General features: G+C 47.9%; 36 non-coding genes and 23 pseudogenes across 36 annotated transcripts; all 59 read right to left on the bottom strand.

Annotated features, from left to right (window-relative positions):
- Positions 1–4: 4 nt before the first annotated feature.
- Positions 5–113, bottom strand: LOC138459542 (5S ribosomal RNA; annotated as a pseudogene).
- Positions 114–219: 106 nt separating this feature from the next.
- On the bottom strand, positions 220–338 carry LOC138454692 (5S ribosomal RNA). The gene has a single exon (XR_011261358.1). It is a non-coding gene; the product is annotated as a 5S ribosomal RNA (ribosomal RNA).
- Positions 339–444: 106 nt separating this feature from the next.
- LOC138454832 (5S ribosomal RNA) lies at positions 445–563 on the bottom strand. Its single transcript, XR_011261489.1, has one exon. It is a non-coding gene; the product is annotated as a 5S ribosomal RNA (ribosomal RNA).
- Positions 564–669: 106 nt separating this feature from the next.
- LOC138458206 (5S ribosomal RNA) lies at positions 670–788 on the bottom strand. The gene has a single exon (XR_011262374.1). It is a non-coding gene; the product is annotated as a 5S ribosomal RNA (ribosomal RNA).
- Positions 789–1454: 666 nt separating this feature from the next.
- LOC138462933 (5S ribosomal RNA) lies at positions 1455–1573 on the bottom strand. The gene has a single exon (XR_011265521.1). It is a non-coding gene; the product is annotated as a 5S ribosomal RNA (ribosomal RNA).
- A 106-nt stretch (positions 1574–1679) lies between these two features.
- Positions 1680–1798, bottom strand: LOC138462946 (5S ribosomal RNA). The gene has a single exon (XR_011265533.1). It is a non-coding gene; the product is annotated as a 5S ribosomal RNA (ribosomal RNA).
- A 106-nt stretch (positions 1799–1904) lies between these two features.
- On the bottom strand, positions 1905–2023 carry LOC138462687 (5S ribosomal RNA). Its single transcript, XR_011265282.1, has one exon. It is a non-coding gene; the product is annotated as a 5S ribosomal RNA (ribosomal RNA).
- A 463-nt stretch (positions 2024–2486) lies between these two features.
- Positions 2487–2595, bottom strand: LOC138456997 (5S ribosomal RNA; annotated as a pseudogene).
- Positions 2596–2701: 106 nt separating this feature from the next.
- Positions 2702–2810, bottom strand: LOC138458957 (5S ribosomal RNA; annotated as a pseudogene).
- Positions 2811–2916: 106 nt separating this feature from the next.
- LOC138462115 (5S ribosomal RNA) lies at positions 2917–3035 on the bottom strand. Its single transcript, XR_011264719.1, has one exon. It is a non-coding gene; the product is annotated as a 5S ribosomal RNA (ribosomal RNA).
- A 106-nt stretch (positions 3036–3141) lies between these two features.
- LOC138454843 (5S ribosomal RNA) lies at positions 3142–3260 on the bottom strand. The gene has a single exon (XR_011261500.1). It is a non-coding gene; the product is annotated as a 5S ribosomal RNA (ribosomal RNA).
- A 106-nt stretch (positions 3261–3366) lies between these two features.
- Positions 3367–3485, bottom strand: LOC138462116 (5S ribosomal RNA). Its single transcript, XR_011264720.1, has one exon. It is a non-coding gene; the product is annotated as a 5S ribosomal RNA (ribosomal RNA).
- Positions 3486–3591: 106 nt separating this feature from the next.
- LOC138461418 (5S ribosomal RNA) lies at positions 3592–3710 on the bottom strand. Its single transcript, XR_011264033.1, has one exon. It is a non-coding gene; the product is annotated as a 5S ribosomal RNA (ribosomal RNA).
- Positions 3711–4173: 463 nt separating this feature from the next.
- LOC138456998 (5S ribosomal RNA) lies at positions 4174–4282 on the bottom strand (annotated as a pseudogene).
- A 106-nt stretch (positions 4283–4388) lies between these two features.
- LOC138458958 (5S ribosomal RNA) lies at positions 4389–4497 on the bottom strand (annotated as a pseudogene).
- A 106-nt stretch (positions 4498–4603) lies between these two features.
- LOC138462117 (5S ribosomal RNA) lies at positions 4604–4722 on the bottom strand. The gene has a single exon (XR_011264721.1). It is a non-coding gene; the product is annotated as a 5S ribosomal RNA (ribosomal RNA).
- A 106-nt stretch (positions 4723–4828) lies between these two features.
- On the bottom strand, positions 4829–4947 carry LOC138454856 (5S ribosomal RNA). The gene has a single exon (XR_011261512.1). It is a non-coding gene; the product is annotated as a 5S ribosomal RNA (ribosomal RNA).
- A 106-nt stretch (positions 4948–5053) lies between these two features.
- LOC138462118 (5S ribosomal RNA) lies at positions 5054–5172 on the bottom strand. Its single transcript, XR_011264722.1, has one exon. It is a non-coding gene; the product is annotated as a 5S ribosomal RNA (ribosomal RNA).
- A 106-nt stretch (positions 5173–5278) lies between these two features.
- On the bottom strand, positions 5279–5397 carry LOC138461419 (5S ribosomal RNA). Its single transcript, XR_011264035.1, has one exon. It is a non-coding gene; the product is annotated as a 5S ribosomal RNA (ribosomal RNA).
- Positions 5398–5860: 463 nt separating this feature from the next.
- On the bottom strand, positions 5861–5969 carry LOC138459272 (5S ribosomal RNA; annotated as a pseudogene).
- Positions 5970–6074: 105 nt separating this feature from the next.
- On the bottom strand, positions 6075–6193 carry LOC138463049 (5S ribosomal RNA). The gene has a single exon (XR_011265635.1). It is a non-coding gene; the product is annotated as a 5S ribosomal RNA (ribosomal RNA).
- A 106-nt stretch (positions 6194–6299) lies between these two features.
- Positions 6300–6418, bottom strand: LOC138461103 (5S ribosomal RNA). Its single transcript, XR_011263741.1, has one exon. It is a non-coding gene; the product is annotated as a 5S ribosomal RNA (ribosomal RNA).
- Positions 6419–6524: 106 nt separating this feature from the next.
- Positions 6525–6653, bottom strand: LOC138455520 (5S ribosomal RNA; annotated as a pseudogene).
- A 106-nt stretch (positions 6654–6759) lies between these two features.
- LOC138455529 (5S ribosomal RNA) lies at positions 6760–6878 on the bottom strand (annotated as a pseudogene).
- Positions 6879–6984: 106 nt separating this feature from the next.
- On the bottom strand, positions 6985–7093 carry LOC138458795 (5S ribosomal RNA; annotated as a pseudogene).
- A 106-nt stretch (positions 7094–7199) lies between these two features.
- LOC138460992 (5S ribosomal RNA) lies at positions 7200–7318 on the bottom strand. Its single transcript, XR_011263640.1, has one exon. It is a non-coding gene; the product is annotated as a 5S ribosomal RNA (ribosomal RNA).
- A 453-nt stretch (positions 7319–7771) lies between these two features.
- On the bottom strand, positions 7772–7880 carry LOC138456999 (5S ribosomal RNA; annotated as a pseudogene).
- A 106-nt stretch (positions 7881–7986) lies between these two features.
- Positions 7987–8105, bottom strand: LOC138455557 (5S ribosomal RNA; annotated as a pseudogene).
- Positions 8106–8211: 106 nt separating this feature from the next.
- On the bottom strand, positions 8212–8330 carry LOC138462119 (5S ribosomal RNA). The gene has a single exon (XR_011264723.1). It is a non-coding gene; the product is annotated as a 5S ribosomal RNA (ribosomal RNA).
- Positions 8331–8436: 106 nt separating this feature from the next.
- LOC138463160 (5S ribosomal RNA) lies at positions 8437–8555 on the bottom strand. Its single transcript, XR_011265746.1, has one exon. It is a non-coding gene; the product is annotated as a 5S ribosomal RNA (ribosomal RNA).
- A 106-nt stretch (positions 8556–8661) lies between these two features.
- On the bottom strand, positions 8662–8780 carry LOC138463595 (5S ribosomal RNA). The gene has a single exon (XR_011266182.1). It is a non-coding gene; the product is annotated as a 5S ribosomal RNA (ribosomal RNA).
- A 463-nt stretch (positions 8781–9243) lies between these two features.
- LOC138457000 (5S ribosomal RNA) lies at positions 9244–9352 on the bottom strand (annotated as a pseudogene).
- A 106-nt stretch (positions 9353–9458) lies between these two features.
- Positions 9459–9577, bottom strand: LOC138464227 (5S ribosomal RNA). Its single transcript, XR_011266809.1, has one exon. It is a non-coding gene; the product is annotated as a 5S ribosomal RNA (ribosomal RNA).
- Positions 9578–9683: 106 nt separating this feature from the next.
- On the bottom strand, positions 9684–9802 carry LOC138464228 (5S ribosomal RNA). Its single transcript, XR_011266810.1, has one exon. It is a non-coding gene; the product is annotated as a 5S ribosomal RNA (ribosomal RNA).
- Positions 9803–9908: 106 nt separating this feature from the next.
- LOC138462673 (5S ribosomal RNA) lies at positions 9909–10027 on the bottom strand. Its single transcript, XR_011265267.1, has one exon. It is a non-coding gene; the product is annotated as a 5S ribosomal RNA (ribosomal RNA).
- A 106-nt stretch (positions 10028–10133) lies between these two features.
- Positions 10134–10252, bottom strand: LOC138454868 (5S ribosomal RNA). The gene has a single exon (XR_011261524.1). It is a non-coding gene; the product is annotated as a 5S ribosomal RNA (ribosomal RNA).
- A 106-nt stretch (positions 10253–10358) lies between these two features.
- Positions 10359–10477, bottom strand: LOC138455712 (5S ribosomal RNA; annotated as a pseudogene).
- Positions 10478–10583: 106 nt separating this feature from the next.
- Positions 10584–10692, bottom strand: LOC138458796 (5S ribosomal RNA; annotated as a pseudogene).
- A 106-nt stretch (positions 10693–10798) lies between these two features.
- Positions 10799–10917, bottom strand: LOC138460929 (5S ribosomal RNA). Its single transcript, XR_011263582.1, has one exon. It is a non-coding gene; the product is annotated as a 5S ribosomal RNA (ribosomal RNA).
- A 463-nt stretch (positions 10918–11380) lies between these two features.
- Positions 11381–11489, bottom strand: LOC138457001 (5S ribosomal RNA; annotated as a pseudogene).
- Positions 11490–11595: 106 nt separating this feature from the next.
- Positions 11596–11704, bottom strand: LOC138458959 (5S ribosomal RNA; annotated as a pseudogene).
- Positions 11705–11810: 106 nt separating this feature from the next.
- On the bottom strand, positions 11811–11929 carry LOC138462121 (5S ribosomal RNA). The gene has a single exon (XR_011264724.1). It is a non-coding gene; the product is annotated as a 5S ribosomal RNA (ribosomal RNA).
- A 106-nt stretch (positions 11930–12035) lies between these two features.
- On the bottom strand, positions 12036–12154 carry LOC138463288 (5S ribosomal RNA). Its single transcript, XR_011265875.1, has one exon. It is a non-coding gene; the product is annotated as a 5S ribosomal RNA (ribosomal RNA).
- Positions 12155–12260: 106 nt separating this feature from the next.
- LOC138461421 (5S ribosomal RNA) lies at positions 12261–12379 on the bottom strand. The gene has a single exon (XR_011264037.1). It is a non-coding gene; the product is annotated as a 5S ribosomal RNA (ribosomal RNA).
- A 463-nt stretch (positions 12380–12842) lies between these two features.
- Positions 12843–12951, bottom strand: LOC138457002 (5S ribosomal RNA; annotated as a pseudogene).
- A 106-nt stretch (positions 12952–13057) lies between these two features.
- On the bottom strand, positions 13058–13176 carry LOC138454879 (5S ribosomal RNA). Its single transcript, XR_011261537.1, has one exon. It is a non-coding gene; the product is annotated as a 5S ribosomal RNA (ribosomal RNA).
- Positions 13177–13282: 106 nt separating this feature from the next.
- On the bottom strand, positions 13283–13400 carry LOC138455290 (5S ribosomal RNA). Its single transcript, XR_011261928.1, has one exon. It is a non-coding gene; the product is annotated as a 5S ribosomal RNA (ribosomal RNA).
- A 106-nt stretch (positions 13401–13506) lies between these two features.
- On the bottom strand, positions 13507–13625 carry LOC138454642 (5S ribosomal RNA). The gene has a single exon (XR_011261310.1). It is a non-coding gene; the product is annotated as a 5S ribosomal RNA (ribosomal RNA).
- Positions 13626–14088: 463 nt separating this feature from the next.
- LOC138457003 (5S ribosomal RNA) lies at positions 14089–14197 on the bottom strand (annotated as a pseudogene).
- A 106-nt stretch (positions 14198–14303) lies between these two features.
- LOC138464230 (5S ribosomal RNA) lies at positions 14304–14422 on the bottom strand. The gene has a single exon (XR_011266811.1). It is a non-coding gene; the product is annotated as a 5S ribosomal RNA (ribosomal RNA).
- A 106-nt stretch (positions 14423–14528) lies between these two features.
- LOC138455960 (5S ribosomal RNA) lies at positions 14529–14647 on the bottom strand (annotated as a pseudogene).
- Positions 14648–14753: 106 nt separating this feature from the next.
- Positions 14754–14872, bottom strand: LOC138461008 (5S ribosomal RNA). The gene has a single exon (XR_011263654.1). It is a non-coding gene; the product is annotated as a 5S ribosomal RNA (ribosomal RNA).
- A 463-nt stretch (positions 14873–15335) lies between these two features.
- On the bottom strand, positions 15336–15444 carry LOC138457851 (5S ribosomal RNA; annotated as a pseudogene).
- Positions 15445–15549: 105 nt separating this feature from the next.
- Positions 15550–15668, bottom strand: LOC138463050 (5S ribosomal RNA). The gene has a single exon (XR_011265636.1). It is a non-coding gene; the product is annotated as a 5S ribosomal RNA (ribosomal RNA).
- A 106-nt stretch (positions 15669–15774) lies between these two features.
- LOC138461104 (5S ribosomal RNA) lies at positions 15775–15893 on the bottom strand. Its single transcript, XR_011263742.1, has one exon. It is a non-coding gene; the product is annotated as a 5S ribosomal RNA (ribosomal RNA).
- A 106-nt stretch (positions 15894–15999) lies between these two features.
- On the bottom strand, positions 16000–16128 carry LOC138454952 (5S ribosomal RNA; annotated as a pseudogene).
- A 106-nt stretch (positions 16129–16234) lies between these two features.
- LOC138455791 (5S ribosomal RNA) lies at positions 16235–16353 on the bottom strand (annotated as a pseudogene).
- A 106-nt stretch (positions 16354–16459) lies between these two features.
- On the bottom strand, positions 16460–16568 carry LOC138458797 (5S ribosomal RNA; annotated as a pseudogene).
- Positions 16569–16674: 106 nt separating this feature from the next.
- Positions 16675–16793, bottom strand: LOC138462956 (5S ribosomal RNA). Its single transcript, XR_011265543.1, has one exon. It is a non-coding gene; the product is annotated as a 5S ribosomal RNA (ribosomal RNA).
- Between the last annotated feature and the right edge of the window lie 11 nt (positions 16794–16804).

The raw sequence follows: 16804 nt of genomic DNA on the forward strand, positions 1-16804 counted from the left end.
AAAAAGCCTACAGCACCTGGTATTCCCAGGCAGTCTCCCATCCAGGTACTAACTAGGCCTGACCCTGCTCAGCTTCCGAGATCGGGCGCATTCAGTGTGGTGTGGCCGTAGGCTCTGGGCCTAGTGAGTTTTGTACTTTTAAGCATCTAGTCGGCTAGACCTTGCAGTTTTGAAACGGAATTGTGAAATGGCTCACTTCCTGAACTTGGAGCACAAAAAAGCCTACAGCACCTGGTATTCCCAGGCGGTCTCCCATCCAGGTACTAACGAGGCCCGACACTGCTTAGCTTCCGAGATCAGACAAGATCGGGCGCATTCAGTGTAGTGTGGCCGTAGGCTCTGGGCCTTGTGAGTTTTGTACTTTTAAGCATCTAGTCGGCTAGACCTTGCAGTTTTGAAAGGCAATTGAGAAATGGCTCACTTCCTGAACTTGGAGTACAAAAAAGCCTACAGCACCTGGTATTCCCAGGCGGTCTCCCATCCAGGTACTAACTAGGCCCGACACTGCTTAGCTTCTGAGATCAGACGAGATCAGGCGCATTCAGTGTGGTGTGGCCGTAGGCTCTGGGCCTAGTGAGTTTTGTACTTTTAAGCATCTAGTCGGCTAGACCTTGCAGTTTTGAAAGGCAATTGAGAAAGGGCTCACTTCCTGAACTTGGAGCACAAAAAAGCCTACAGCACCTGGTATTCCCAGGCGGTCTCCCATCCAGGTACTAACTAGGCCTAACACTGCTTAACTTCCGAGATCAGACGAGATCGGGTGCATTCAGTGTGGTGTGGCCGTAGGCTCTAGGAATGCTAAGAATATTACTCTTATGCATTTGCATTTAGTAAGCTAAGCCATGCAGCCACTTGCAACATGATACCACGCTCATCGCTCGATCAGGCTCGATCAGGCGAGATATATAAGACTGGTGGGCCCATTCAGGACTCCTATGTCTGGTAGGATAACTTTAATTCATCCATCCTGTGTCTGTTGCAGGGAGGTGGAGAGAACAATCAACACAGTAATGGTTTTCTTTCATGCCTCTTGAAGGACTCAATATTCTCTGTACTGCATTACATGTGAAAGTCGATTTATTACCCATGAACACACTACCTGTATGCTAATTCTATGTAAAAAGGTAGCTCCAGCCCTCATGATGTTGTCCAACATTTCCGCTATAAAACGGGATACAATTATTTTGGAAACATACCAAATTTGAAAAATAATTGAGAAGTTGCGCAATTACTAATCATGGAGCACAAAAAAGCCTACAGCACCTGGTATTCCCAGGCAGTCTCCCATCCAGGTACTAACTAGGCCCGACCCTGCTTAGCTTCCGAGATCGGGCGCATGGCCGTAGGCTCTGGGACTAGTGAGTTTTGTACTTTTAAGCATCTAGTCGGCTAGACCTTGCAGTTTTGAAAGGCAATTGTGAAATGGCTCACTTCCTGAACTTGGAGCACAAAAAAGCCTACAGCACCTGGTATTCCCAGGTGGTCTCCCATCCAGGTACTAACTAGGCCCGACACTGCTTAGCTTCTGAGATCAGACGAGATCAGGCGCATTCAGTGTGGTGTGGCCGTAGGCTCTGGGCCTAGTGAGTTTTGTACTTTTAAGCATCTAGTCGGCTAGACCTTGCAGTGTTGAAAGGCAATTGTGAAATGGCTCACTTCCTGAACTTGGAGCACAAAAAAGCCTACAGCACCTGGTATTCCCAGGTGGTCTCCCATCCAGGTACTAACTAGGCCCGACACTGCTTAGCTTCTGAGATCAGACGAGATCAGGCGCATTCAGTGTGGTGTGGCCGTAGGCTCTGGGCCTAGTGAGTTTTGTACTTTTAAGCATCTAGTCGGCTAGACCTTGCAGTTTTAAAAGGCAATTGAGAAAGGGCTCACTTCCTGAACTTGGAGCACAAAAAAGCCTACAGCACCTGGTATTCCCAGGCGGTCTCCCATCCAGGTACTAACTAGGCCTGACACTGCTTAACTTCCGAGATCAGAAGAGATCGGGTGCATTCAGTGTGGTGTGGCCGTAGGCACTAGGAATGCTAAGAATATTACTCTTATGCATTTGCATTTAGTAAGCTAAGCCATGCAGCCACTTGCAACATGATACCACGCTCATCGCTCGATCAGGCTCGATCAGGCGAGATATATAAGACTGGTGGGCCCATTCAGGACTCCTATGTCTGGTAGGATAACTTTAATTCATCCATCCTGTGTCTGTTGCAGGGAGGTGGAGAGAACAATCAACACAATAATGGTTTTCTTTCATGCCTCTTGAAGGACTCAATATTCTCTGTACTGCATTACATGTGAAAGTCGATTTATTACCCATGAACACACTACCTGTATGCTAATTCTATGTAAAAAGGTAGCTCCAGCCCTCATGATGTTGTCCAACATTTCCGCTATAAAACGGGATACAATTATTTTGGAAACATACCAAATTTGAAAAATAATTGAGAAGTTGCGCAATTACTAATCATGGAGCACAAAAAAGCCTACAGCACCTGGTATTCCCAGGCAGTCTCCCATCCAGGTACTAACTAGGCCCGACCCTGCTTAGCTTCCGAGATCGGGCGCATTCAGTGTGGTGTGGCCGTAGGCTCTGGGCCTAGTGAGTTTTGTACTTTTAAGCATCTAGTCGGCTAGACCTTGCAGTTTCGAAAGGCAATTGTGAAATGGCTCACTTCCTGAACTTGGAGCACAAAAAAGCCTACAGCACCTGGTATTCCCAGGCGGTCTCCCATCCAGGTACTAACGAGGCCCGACACTGCTTAGCTTCCAAGATCAGACGCATTCAGTGTGGTGTGGCCGTAGGCTCTGGGCCTTGTGAGTTTTGTACTTTTAAGCATCTAGTCGGCTAGACCTTGCAGTTTTGAAAGGCAATTGTGAAATGGCTCACTTCCTGAACTTGGAGCACAAAAAAGCCTACAGCACCTGGTATTCCCAGGCGGTCTCCCATCCAGGTACTAACGAGGCCCGACACTGCTTAGCTTCCGAGATCAGACGAGATCGGGCGCATTCAGTGTGGTGTGGCCGTAGGCTCTGGGCCTTGTGAGTTTTGTACTTTTAAGCATCTAGTCGGCTAGACCTTGCAGTTTTGAAAGGCAATTGAGAAATGGCTCACTTCCTGAACTTGGAGTACAAAAAAGCCTACAGCACCTGGTATTCCCAGGCGGTCTCCCATCCAGGTACTAACTAGGCCCGACACTGCTTAGCTTCTGAGATCAGACGAGATCAGGCGCATTCAGTGTGGTGTGGCCGTAGGCTCTGGGCCTAGTGAGTTTTGTACTTTTAAGCATCTAGTCGGCTAGACCTTGCAGTTTTGAAAGGCAATTGTGAAATGGCTCACTTCCTGAACTTGGAGCACAAAAAAGCCTACAGCACCTGGTATTCCCAGGCGGTCTCCCATCCAGGTACTAACGAGGCCCGACACTGCTTAGCTTCCGAGATCAGACGAGATCGGGCGCATTCAGTGTGGTGTGGCCGTAGGCTCTGGGCCTTGTGAGTTTTGTACTTTTAAGCATCTAGTCGGCTAGACCTTGCAGTTTTAAAAGGCAATTGAGAAAGGGCTCACTTCCTGAACTTGGAGCACAAAAAAGCCTACAGCACCTGGTATTCCCAGGCGGTCTCCCATCCAGGTACTAACTAGGCCTGACACTGCTTAACTTCCGAGATCAGACGAGATCGGGTGCATTCAGTGTGGTGTGGCCGTAGGCTCTAGGAACGCTAAGAATATTACTCTTATGCATTTGCATTTAGTAAGCTAAGCCATGCAGCCACTTGCAACATGATACCACGCTCATCGCTCGATCAGGCTCGATCAGGCGAGATATATAAGACTGGTGGGCCCATTCAGGACTCCTATGTCTGGTAGGATAACTTTAATTCATCCATCCTGTGTCTGTTGCAGGGAGGTGGAGAGAACAATCAACACAATAATGGTTTTCTTTCATGCCTCTTGAAGGACTCAATATTCTCTGTACTGCATTACATGTGAAAGTCGATTTATTACCCATGAACACACTACCTGTATGCTAATTCTATGTAAAAAGGTAGCTCCAGCCCTCATGATGTTGTCCAACATTTCCGCTATAAAACGGGATACAATTATTTTGGAAACATACCAAATTTGAAAAATAATTGAGAAGTTGCGCAATTACTAATCATGGAGCACAAAAAAGCCTACAGCACCTGGTATTCCCAGGCAGTCTCCCATCCAGGTACTAACTAGGCCCGACCCTGCTTAGCTTCCGAGATCGGGCGCATTCAGTGTGGTGTGGCCGTAGGCTCTGGGCCTAGTGAGTTTTGTACTTTTAAGCATCTAGTCGGCTAGACCTTGCAGTTTCGAAAGGCAATTGTGAAATGGCTCACTTCCTGAACTTGGAGCACAAAAAAGCCTACAGCACCTGGTATTCCCAGGCGGTCTCCCATCCAGGTACTAACGAGGCCCGACACTGCTTAGCTTCCAAGATCAGACGCATTCAGTGTGGTGTGGCCGTAGGCTCTGGGCCTTGTGAGTTTTGTACTTTTAAGCATCTAGTCGGCTAGACCTTGCAGTTTTGAAAGGCAATTGTGAAATGGCTCACTTCCTGAACTTGGAGCACAAAAAAGCCTACAGCACCTGGTATTCCCAGGCGGTCTCCCATCCAGGTACTAACGAGGCCCGACACTGCTTAGCTTCCGAGATCAGACGAGATCGGGCGCATTCAGTGTGGTGTGGCCGTAGGCTCTGGGCCTTGTGAGTTTTGTACTTTTAAGCATCTAGTCGGCTAGACCTTGCAGTTTTGAAAGGCAATTGAGAAATGGCTCACTTCCTGAACTTGGAGTACAAAAAAGCCTACAGCACCTGGTATTCCCAGGCGGTCTCCCATCCAGGTACTAACTAGGCCCGACACTGCTTAGCTTCTGAGATCAGACGAGATCAGGCGCATTCAGTGTGGTGTGGCCGTAGGCTCTGGGCCTAGTGAGTTTTGTACTTTTAAGCATCTAGTCGGCTAGACCTTGCAGTTTTGAAAGGCAATTGTGAAATGGCTCACTTCCTGAACTTGGAGCACAAAAAAGCCTACAGCACCTGGTATTCCCAGGCGGTCTCCCATCCAGGTACTAACGAGGCCCGACACTGCTTAGCTTCCGAGATCAGACGAGATCGGGCGCATTCAGTGTGGTGTGGCCGTAGGCTCTGGGCCTTGTGAGTTTTGTACTTTTAAGCATCTAGTCGGCTAGACCTTGCAGTTTTAAAAGGCAATTGAGAAAGGGCTCACTTCCTGAACTTGGAGCACAAAAAAGCCTACAGCACCTGGTATTCCCAGGCGGTCTCCCATCCAGGTACTAACTAGGCCTGACACTGCTTAACTTCCGAGATCAGACGAGATCGGGTGCATTCAGTGTGGTGTGGCCGTAGGCTCTAGGAACGCTAAGAATATTACTCTTATGCATTTGCATTTAGTAAGCTAAGCCATGCAGCCACTTGCAACATGATACCACGCTCATCGCTCGATCAGGCTCGATCAGGCGAGATATATAAGACTGGTGGGCCCATTCAGGACTCCTATGTCTGGTAGGATAACTTTAATTCATCCATCCTGTGTCTGTTGCAGGGAGGTGGAGAGAACAATCAACACAATAATGGTTTTCTTTCATGCCTCTTGAAGGACTCAATATTCTCTGTACTGCATTACATGTGAAAGTCGATTTATTACCCATGAACACACTACCTGTATGCTAATTCTATGTAAAAAGGTAGCTCCAGCCCTCATGATGTTGTCCAACATTTCCGCTATAAAACGGGATACAATTATTTTGGAAACATACCAAATTTGAAAAATAATTGAGAAGTTGCGCAATTACTAATCATGGAGCACAAAAAAGCCTACAGCACCTGGTATTCCCAGGCAGTCTCCCATCCAGGTACTAACTAGGCCCGACCCTGCTTAGCTTCCGAGATTGGGCACATTCAGTGTGGTGTGGCCGTAGGCTCTGGGCCTAGTGAGTTTTGTACTTTTAAGCATCTAGTCGGCTAGACCTTGCAGTTTTGAAAGGCAATTGTGAAATGGCTCACTTCCTGAACTTGGAGTACAAAAAGCCTACAGCACCTGGTATTCCCAGGTGATCTCCCATCCAGGTACTAACTAGGCCCGACACTGCTTAGCTTCCGAGATCAGACGAGATCGGGCGCAATCAGTGTGGTGTGGCCGTAGGCTCTGGGCCTAGTGAGTTTTGTACTTTTAAGCATCTAGTCAGCTAGACCTTGCAGTTTTGAAAGGCAATTGAGAAATGGCTCACTTCCTGAACTTGGAGCACAAAAAAGCCTACAGCACCTGGTATTCCCAGGCGGTCTCCCATCCAGGTACTAACAAGGCCCGACACTGCTTAGCTTCCGAGATCAGACGAGATCGGGCGCATTCAGTGTGGTGTGGCCGTAGGCTCTGGGCCTTGTGAGTTTTGTACTTTTAAGCATCTAGTCGGCTAGACCTTGCAGTTTTGAAAGGCAATTGAGAAATGGCTCACTTCCTGAACTTGGAGTACAAAAAAGCTTACAGCACCTGGTATTCCCAGGCGGTCTCCCATCCAGGTACTAACTAGGCCCGACACTGCTTAGCTTCTGAGATCAGACGAGATCAGGCGAGATCAGGCGCATTCAGTGTGGTGTGGCCGTAGGCTCTGGGCCTAGTGAGTTTTGTACTTTTAAGCATCTAGTCGGCTAGACCTTGCAGTTTTGAAAGGCAATTGTGAAATGGCTCACTTCCTGAACTTGGAGCACAAAAAAGCCTACAGCACCTGGTATTCCCAGGTGGTCTCCCATCCAGGTACTAACTAGGCCCGACACTGCTTAGCTTGCGAGATCAGACGAGATCGGGCGCAATCAGTGTGGTGTGTCCGTAGTCTCTGGGCCTAGTGAGTTTTGTACTTTTAAGCATCTAGTCAGCTAGACCTTGCAGTTTTGAATGGCAATTGAGAAATGGCTCACTTCCTGAACTTGGAGCACAAAAAAGCCTACAGCACCTGGTATTCCCAGGCGGTCTCCCATCCAGGTACTAACGAGGCCCGACACAGCTTAGCTTCCGAGATCAGACGCATTCAGTGTGGTGTGGCCGTAGGCTCTGGGCCTTGTGAGTTTTGTACTTTTAAGCATCTAGTCGGCTAGACCTTGCAGTTTTGAAAGGCAATTGTGAAATGGCTCACTTCCTGAACTTGGAGCACAAAAAAGCCTACAGCACCTAGTATTCCCAGGCGGTCTCCCATCCAGGTACTAACTAGGCCTAACACTGCTTAACTTCCGAGATCAGACGAGATCGGGTGCATTCAGTGTGGTGTGGCCGTAGGCTCTAGAAATGCTAAGAATATTACTCTTATGCATTTGCATTTAGTAAGCTAAGCCATGCAGCCACTTGCAACATGATACCACGCTCATCGCTCGATCAGGCGAGATATATAAGACTGGTGGGCCCATTCAGGACTCCTATGTCTGGTAGGATAACTTTAATTCATCCATCCTGTGTCTGTTGCAGGGAGGTGGAGAGAACAATCAACACAATAATGGTTTTCTTTCATGCCTCTTGAAGGACTCAATATTCTCTGTACTGCATTACATGTGAAAGTCGATTTATTACCCATGAACACACTACCTGTATGCTAATTCTATGTAAAAAGGTAGCTCCAGCCCTCATGATGTTGTCCAACATTTCCGCTATAAAACGGGATACGATTATTTTGGAAACATACCAAATTTGAAAAATAATTGAGAAGTTGCGCAATTACTAATCATGGAGCACAAAAAAGCCTACAGCACCTGGTATTCCCAGGCAGTCTCCCATCCAGGTACTAACTAGGCCCGACCCTGCTTAGCTTCCGAGATCGGGCGCATTCAGTGTGGTGTGGCCGTAGGCTCTGGGCCTAGTGAGTTTTGTACTTTTAAGCATCTAGTCGGCTAGACCTTGCAGTTTTGAAAGGCAATTGTGAAATGGCTCACTTCCTGAACTTGGAGCACAAAAAAGCCTACAGCACCTGGTATTCCCAGGCTGTCTCCCATCCAGGTACTAACGAGGCCCGACACTGCTTAGCTTCCGAGACCAGACGAGATCGGGCGCATTCAGTGTGGTGTGGCCGCAGGCTCTGGGCCTTATGAGTTTTGTACTTTTAAGCATCTAGTCGGCTAGACCTTGCAGTTTTGAAAGGCAATTGTGAAATGGCTCACTTCCTGAACTTGGAGCACAAAAAAGCCTACAGCACCTGGTATTCCCAGGCGGTCTCCCATCCAGGTACTAACGAGGCCCGACACTGCTTAGCTTCCGAGATCAGACGAGATCGGGCGCATTCAGTGTGGTGTGGCCGTAGGCTCTGGGCCTTGTGAGTTTTGTACTTTTAAGCATCTAGTCGGCTAGACCTTGCAGTTTTGAAAGGCAATTGAGAAATGGCTCACTTCCTGAACTTGGAGTACAAAAAAGCCTACAGCACCTGGTATTCCCAGGCGGTCTCCCATCCAGGTACTAACTAGGACCGACACTGCTTAGCTTCTGAGATCAGACGAGATCAGGCGCATTCAGTGTGGTGTGGCCGTAGGCTCTGGGCCTAGTGAGTTTTGTACTTTTAAGCATCTAGTCGGCTAGACCTTGCAGTTTTGAAAGGCAATTGTGAAATGGCTCACTTCCTGAACTTGGAGCACAAAAAAGCCTACAGCACCTGGTATTCCCAGGCGGTCTCCCATCCAGGTACTAACTAGGCCTGACACTGCTTAACTTCCGAGATCAGATGAGATCGGGTGCATTCAGTGTGGTGTGGCCGTAGGCTCTAGGAATGCTAAGAATATTACTCTTATGCATTTGCATTTAGTAAGCTAAGCCATGCAGCCACTTGCAACATGATACCACGCTCATCGCTCGATCAGGCTCGATCAGGCGAGATATATAAGACTGGTGGGCCCATTCAGGACTCCTATGTCTGGTAGGATAACTTTAATTCATCCATCCTGTGTCTGTTGCAGGGAGGTGGAGAGAACAATCAACACAATAATGGTTTTCTTTCATGCCTCTTGAAGGACTCAATATTCTCTGTACTGCATTACATGTGAAAGTCGATTTATTACCCATGAACACACTACCTGTATGCTAATTCTATGTAAAAAGGTAGCTCCAGCCCTCATGATGTTGTCCAACATTTCCGCTATAAAACGGGATACAATTATTTTGGAAACATACCAAATTTGAAAAATAATTGAGAAGTTGCGCAATTACTAATCATGGAGCACAAAAAAGCCTACAGCACCTGGTATTCCCAGGCAGTCTCCCATCCAGGTACTAACTAGGCCCGACCCTGCTTAGCTTCCGAGATCGGGCGCATTCAGTGTGGTGTGGCCGTAGGCTCTGGGCCTAGTGAGTTTTGTACTTTTAAGCATCTAGTCGGCTAGACCTTGCAGTTTTGAAAGGCCATTGTGAAATGGCTCACTTCCTGAACTTGGAGTACAAAAAAGCCTACAGCACCTGGTATTCCCAGGTGGTCTCCCATCCAGGTACTAACTAGGCCCGACACTGCTTAGCTTCTGAGATCAGACGAGATCGGGCGCAATCAGTGTGGTGTGGCCGTAGGCTCTGGGCCTAGTGAGTTTTGTACTTTTAAGCATCTAGTCGGCTAGACCTTGCAGTTTTGAAAGGCAATTGTGAAATGGCTCACTTCCTGAACTTGGAGTACAAAAAAGCCTACAGCACCTGGTATTCCCAGGTGGTCTCCCATCCAGGTACTAACTAGGCCCGACACTGCTTAGCTTCTGAGATCAGACGAGATCGGGCGCAATCAGTGTGGTGTGGCCGTAGGCTCTGGGCCTAGTGAGTTTTATACTTTTAAGCATCTAGTCAGCTAGACCTTGCAGTTTTGAAAGGCAATTGAGAAATGGCTCACTTCCTGAACTTGGAGCACAAAAATGCCTACAGCACCCGGTATTCCCAGGCGGTCTCCCATCCAGGTACTAACAAGGCCCGACACTGCTTAGCTTCCGAGATCAGACGAGATCGGGCGCATTCAGTGTGGTGTGGCCGTAGGCTCTGGGCCTTGTGAGTTTTGTACTTTTAAGCATCTAGTCGGCTAGACCTTGCAGTTTTGAAAGGCAATTGAGAAATGGCTCACTTCCTGAACTTGGAGTACAAAAAAGCCTACAGCACCTGGTATTCCCAGGCGGTCTCCCATCCAGGTACTAACTAGGCCCGACACTGCTTAGCTTCTGAGATCAGACGAGATCAGGCGCATTCAGTGTGGTGTGGCCGTAGGCTCTGGGCCTAGTGAGTTTTGTACTTTTAAGCATCTAGTCGGCTAGACCTTGCAGTTTTGAAAGGCAATTGTGAAATGGCTCACTTCCTGAACTTGGAGCACAAAAAAACCTACAGCACCTGGTATTCCCAGGTGGTCTCCCATCCAGGTACTAACTAGGCCCGACACTGCTTAGTTTCCGAGATCAGACGAGATCGGGCGCAATCAGTGTGGTGTGTCCGTAGTCTCTGGGCCTAGTGAGTTTTGTACTTTTAAGCATCTAGTCAGCTAGACCTTGCAGTTTTGAATGGCAATTGAGAAATGGCTCACTTCCTGAACTTGGAGCACAAAAAAGCCTACAGCACCTGGTATTCCCAGGCGGTCTCCCATCCAGGTACTAACGAGGCCCGACACAGCTTAGCTTCCGAGATCAGACGCATTCAGTGTGGTGTGGCCGTAGGCTCTGGGCCTTGTGAGTTTTGTACTTTTAAGCATCTAGTCGGCTAGACCTTGCAGTTTTGAAAGGCAATTGTGAAATGGCTCACTTCCTGAACTTGGAGCACAAAAAAGCCTACAGCACCTGGTATTCCCAGGCGGTCTCCCATCCAGGTACTATCTAGGCCTAACACTGCTTAACTTCCGAGATCAGACGAGATCGGGTGCATTCAGTGTGGTGTGGCCGTAGGCTCTAGAAATGCTAAGAATATTACTCTTATGCATTTGCATTTAGTAAGCTAAGCCATGCAGCCACTTGCAACATGATACCACGCTCATCGCTCGATCAGGCTCGATCAGGCGAGATATATAAGACTGGTGGGCCCATTCAGGACTCCTATGTCTGGTAGGATAACTTTAATTCATCCATCCTGTGTCTGTTGCAGGGAGGTGGAGAGAACAATCAACACAATAATGGTTTTCTTTCATGCCTCTTGAAGGACTCAATATTCTCTGTACTGCATTACATGTGAAAGTCGATTTATTACCCATGAACACACTACCTGTATGCTAATTCTATGTAAAAAGGTAGCTCCAGCCCTCATGATGTTGTCCAACATTTCCGCTATAAAACGGGATACAATTATTTTGGAAACATACCAAATTTGAAAAATAATTGAGAAGTTGCGCAATTACTAATCATGGAGCACAAAAAAGCCTACAGCACCTGGTATTCCCAGGCAGTCTCCCATCCAGGTACTAACTAGGCCCGACCCTGCTTAGCTTCCGAGATCGGGCGCATTCAGTGTGGTGTGGCCGTAGGCTCTGGGCCTAGTGAGTTTTGTACTTTTAAGCATCTAGTCGGCTAGACCTTGCAGTTTTGAAAGGCAATTGTGAAATGGCTCACTTCCTGAACTTGGAGCACAAAAAAGCCTACAGCACCTGGTATTCCCAGGCGGTCTCCCATCCAGGTACTAACGAGGCCCGACACTGCTTAGCTTCCAAGATCAGACGCATTCAGTGTGGTGTGGCCGTAGGCTCTGGGCCTTGTGAGTTTTGTACTTTTAAGCATCTAGTCGGCTAGACCTTGCAGTTTTGAAAGGCAATTGTGAAATGGCTCACTTCCTGAACTTGGAGCACAAAAAAGCCTACAGCACCTGGTATTCCCAGGCGGTCTCCCATCCAGGTACTAACGAGGCCCGACACTGCTTAGCTTCCGAGATCAGACGAGATCGGGCGCATTCAGTGTGGTGTGGCCGTAGGCTCTGGGCCTTGTGAGTTTTGTACTTTTAAGCATCTAGTCGGCTAGACCTTGCAGTTTTGAAAGGCAATTGAGAAATGGCTCACTTCCTGAACTTGGAGTACAAAAAAGCCTACAGCACCTGGTATTCCCAGGCGGTCTCCTATCCAGGTACTAACTAGGCCCGACACTGCTTAGCTTCTGAGATCAGACGAGATCAGGCGCATTCAGTGTGGTGTGGCCGTAGGCTCTGGGCCTAGTGAGTTTTGTACTTTTAAGCATCTAGTCGGCTAGACCTTGCAGTTTTGAAAGGCAATTGTGAAATGGCTCACTTCCTGAACTTGGAGCACAAAAAAGCCTACAGCACCTGGTATTCCCAGGCGGTCTCCCATCCAGGTACTAACTAGGCCTGACACTGCTTAACTTCCGAGATCAGACGAGATCGGGTGCATTCAGTGTGGTGTGGCCGTAGGCTCTAGGAATGCTAAGAATATTACTCTTATGCATTTGCATTTAGTAAGCTAAGCCATGCAGCCACTTGCAACATGATACCACGCTCATCGCTCGATCAGGCTCGATCAGGCGAGATATATAAGACTGGTGGGCCCATTCAGGACTCCTATGTCTGGTAGGATAACTTTAATTCATCCATCCTGTGTCTGTTGCAGGGAGGTGGAGAGAACAATCAACACAATAATGGTTTTCTTTCATGCCTCTTGAAGGACTCAATATTCTCTGTACTGCATTACATGTGAAAGTCGATTTATTACCCATGAACACACTACCTGTATGCTAATTCTATGTAAAAAGGTAGCTCCAGCCCTCATGATGTTGTCCAACATTTCCGCTATAAAACGGGATACAATTATTTTGGAAACATACCAAATTTGAAAAATAATTGAGAAGTTGCGCAATTACTAATCATGGAGCACAAAAAAGCCTACAGCACCTGGTATTCCCAGGCAGTCTCCCATCCAGGTACTAACTAGGCCCGACCCTGCTTAGCTTCCGAGATCGGGCGCATTCAGTGTGGTGTGGCCGTAGGCTCTGGGCCTTGTGAGTTTTGTACTTTTAAGCATCTAGTCGGCTAGACCTTGCAGTTTTGAAAGGCAATTGAGAAATGGCTCACTTCCTGAACTTGGAGTAGAAAAAAGCCTACAGCACCTGGTATTCCCAGGCGGTCTCCCATCCAGGTACTAACTAGGCCCGACACTGCTTAGCTTCTGAGATCAGACGAGATCAGGCGCATTCAGTGTGGTGTGGCCGTAGGCTCTGGGCCTAGTGAGTTTTGTACTTTTAAGCATCTAGTCGGCTAGACCTTGCAGTTTTGAAAGGCAATTGTGAAATGGCTCACTTCCTGAACTTGGAGCACAAAAAAGCCTACAGCACCTGGTATTCCCAGGCGGTCTCCCATCCAGGTACTAACGAGGCCCGACACTGCTTAGCTTCCGAGATCAGACGAGATCGGGCGCATTCAGTGTGGTGTGGCGTAGGCTCTGGGCCTTGTGAGTTTTGTACTTTTAAGCATCTAGTCGGCTAGACCTTGCAGTTTTAAAAGGCAATTGAGAAAGGGCTCACTTCCTGAACTTGGAGCACAAAAAAGCCTACAGCACCTGGTATTCCCAGGCGGTCTCCCATCCAGGTACTAACTAGGCCTGACACTGCTTAACTTCCAAGATCAGACAAGATCGGGTGCATTCAGTGTGGTGTGGCCGTAGGCTCTAGGAATGCTAAGAATATTACTCTTATGCATTTGCATTTAGTAAGCTAAGCCATGCAGCCACTTGCAACATGATACCACGCTCATCGCTCGATCAGGCTCGATCAGGCGAGATATATAAGACTGGTGGGCCCATTCAGGACTCCTATGTCTGGTAGGATAACTTTAATTCATCCATCCTGTGTCTGTTGCAGGGAGGTGGAGAGAACAATCAACACAATAATGGTTTTCTTTCATGCCTCTTGAAGGACTCAATATTCTCTGTACTGCATTACATGTGAAAGTCGATTTATTACCCATGAACACACTACCTGTATGCTAATTCTATGTAAAAAGGTAGCTCCAGCCCTCATGATGTTGTCCAACATTTCCGCTATAAAACGGGATACAATTATTTTGGAAACATACCAAATTTGAAAAATAATTGAGAAGTTGCGCAATTACTAATCATGGAGCACAAAAAAGCCTACAGCACCTGGTATTCCCAGGCAGTCTCCCATCCAGGTACTAACTAGGCCCGACCCTGCTTAGCTTCCGAGATCGGGCGCATTCAGTGTGGTGTGGCCGTAGGCTCTGGGGCTAGTGAGTTTTGTACTTTTAAGCATCTAGTCGGCTAGACCTTGCAGTTTTGAAAGGCAATTGTGAAATGGCTCACTTCCTGAACTTGGAGTACAAAAAAGCCTACAGCACCTGGTATTCCCAGGTGGTCTCCCATCCAGGTACTAACTAGGCCCGACACTGCTTAGCTTCTGAGATCAGACGAGATCGGGCGCAATCAGTGTGGTGTGGCCGTAGGCTCTGGGCCTAGTGAGTTTTGTACTTTTAAGCATCTAGTCAGCTAGACCTTGCAGTTTTGAAAGGCAATTGAGAAATGGCTCACTTACTGAACTTGGAGCACAAAAAAGCCTACAGCACCTGGTATTCCCAGGCGGTCTCCCATCCAGGTACTAACGAGGCCCGACACTGCTTAGCTTTCGAGATCAGACAAGATGGGGCGCATTCAGTGTGGTGTGGCCGTAGGCTCTGGGCCTTGTGAGTTTTGTACTTTTAAGCATCTAGTCGGCTAGACCTTGCAGTTTTAAAAGGCAATTGAGAAAGGGCTCACTTCCTGAACTTGGAGCACAAAAAAGCCTACAGCACCTGGTATTCCCAGGTGGTCTCCCATCCAGGTACTAACTAGGCCTGACACTGCTTAACTTCCGAGATCAGACGAGATCGGGTGCATTCAGTGTGGTGTGGCCGTAGGCTCTAGGAACGCTAAGAATATTACTCTTATGCATTTGCATTTAGTAAGCTAAGCCATGCAGCCACTTGCAACATGATACCACGCTCATCGCTCGATCAGGCTCGATCAGGCGAGATATATAAGACTGGTGGGCCCATTCAGGACTCCTATGTCTGGTAGGATAACTTTAATTCATCCATCCTGTGTCTGTTGCAGGGAGGTGGAGAGAACAATCAACACAATAATGGTTTTCTTTCATGCCTCTTGAAGGACTCAATATTCTCTGTACTGCATTACATGTGAAAGTCGATTTATTACCCATGAACACACTACCTGTATGCTAATTCTATGTAAAAAGGTAGCTCCAGCCCTCATGATGTTGTCCAACATTTCCGCTATAAAACGGGATACAATTATTTTGGAAACATACCAAATTTGAAAAATAATTGAGAAGTTGCGCAATTACTAATCATGGAGCACAAAAAAGCCTACAGCACCTGGTATTCCCAGGCAGTCTCCCATCCAGGTACTAACTAGGCCCGACCCTGCTTAGCTTCCGAGATCGGGCACATTCAGTGTGGTGTGGCCGTAGGCTCTGGGCCTAGTGAGTTTTGTACTTTTAAGCATCTAGTCGGCTAGACCTTGCAGTTTTGAAAGGCAATTGTGAAATGGCTCACTTCCTGAACTTGGAGTACAAAAAGCCTACAGCACCTGGTATTCCCAGGTGATCTCCCATCCAGGTACTAACTAGGCCCGACACTGCTTAGCTTCCGAGATCAGACGAGATCGGGCGCAATCAGTGTGGTGTGGCCGTAGGCTCTGGGCCTAGTGAGTTTTGTACTTTTAAGCATCTAGTCAGCTAGACCTTGCAGTTTTGAAAGGCAATTGAGAAATGGCTCACTTCCTGAACTTGGAGCACAAAAAAGCCTACAGCACCTGGTATTCCCAGGCGGTCTCCCATCCAGGTACTAACAAGGCCCGACACTGCTTAGCTTCCGAGATCAGACGAGATCGGGCGCATTCAGTGTGGTGTGGCCGTAGGCTCTGGGCCTTGTGAGTTTTGTACTTTTAAGCATCTAGTCGGCTAGACCTTGCAGTTTTGAAAGGCAATTGAGAAATGGCTCACTTCCTGAACTTGGAGTACAAAAAAGCCTACAGCACCTGGTATTCCCAGGCGGTCTCCCATCCAGGTACTAACTAGGCCCGACACTGCTTAGCTTCTGAGATCAGACGAGATCAGGCGAGATCAGGCGCATTCAGTGTGGTGTGGCCGTAGGCTCTGGGCCTAGTGAGTTTTGTACTTTTAAGCATCTAGTCGGCTAGACCTTGCAGTTTTGAAAGGCAATTGTGAAATGGCTCACTTCCTGAACTTGGAGCACAAAAAAGCCTACAGCACCTGGTATTCCCAGGTGGTCTCCCATCCAGGTACTAACTAGGCCCGACACTGCTTAGCTTGCGAGATCAGACGAGATCGGGCGCAATCAGTGTGGTGTGTCCGCAGTCTCTGGGCCTAGTGAGTTTTGTACTTTTAAGCATCTAGTCAGCTAGACCTTGCAGTTTTGAATGGCAATTGAGAAATGGCTCACTTCCTGAACTTGGAGCACAAAAAAGCCTACAGCACCTGGTATTCCCAGGCGGTCTCCCATCCAGGTACTAACGAGGCCCGACACAGCTTAGCTTCCGAGATCAGACGCATTCAGTGTGGTGTGGCCGTAGGCTCTGGGCCTTGTGAGTTTTGTACTTTTAAGCATCTAGTCGGCTAGACCTTGCAGTTTTGAAAGGCAATTGTGAAATGGCTCACTTCCTGAACTTGGAGCACAAAAAAGCCTACAGCACCTGGTATTCCCAGGCGGTCTCCCATCCAGGTACTAACTAGACCTAACACTGCTTAACTTCCGAGATCAGACGAGATCGGGTGCATTCAGTGTGGTGTGGCCGTAGGCTCTAGAAATGC

The sequence above is a fragment of the Ambystoma mexicanum genome, chromosome 4p (assembly GCF_040938575.1).
Source record: "Ambystoma mexicanum isolate Mex_15411 chromosome 4p, UKY_AmexF1_1, whole genome shotgun sequence".
Classification (NCBI taxonomy): domain Eukaryota; kingdom Metazoa; phylum Chordata; class Amphibia; order Caudata; family Ambystomatidae; genus Ambystoma; species Ambystoma mexicanum.